We start from the raw sequence: 211 nt of genomic DNA, 5'->3' as shown, positions 1-211 counted from the left end.
CACCTCAGCTTCTTCCCCGTTTGTCTCTCAAACAATGCCACAAAATGCTTGAAATATTCTAGCACCTGATCCTTCGACCTCATAGGAAATACCCACGACTTTCTTGAATGATCATCAATAAAAGTCACATAATATGATGCGCCACCAAGAGATCTTGTCTTCATTGGACCACACACATCTGAGTGTACCAAATCCAGTACCTCGGGTTTCC

The sequence above is a fragment of the Brassica oleracea genome, chromosome C9, assembly GCF_000695525.1.
Source record: "Brassica oleracea var. oleracea cultivar TO1000 chromosome C9, BOL, whole genome shotgun sequence".
Classification (NCBI taxonomy): Eukaryota; Viridiplantae; Streptophyta; class Magnoliopsida; order Brassicales; family Brassicaceae; genus Brassica; species Brassica oleracea.
Note: the sequence above shows the minus strand (reverse complement) of the source record.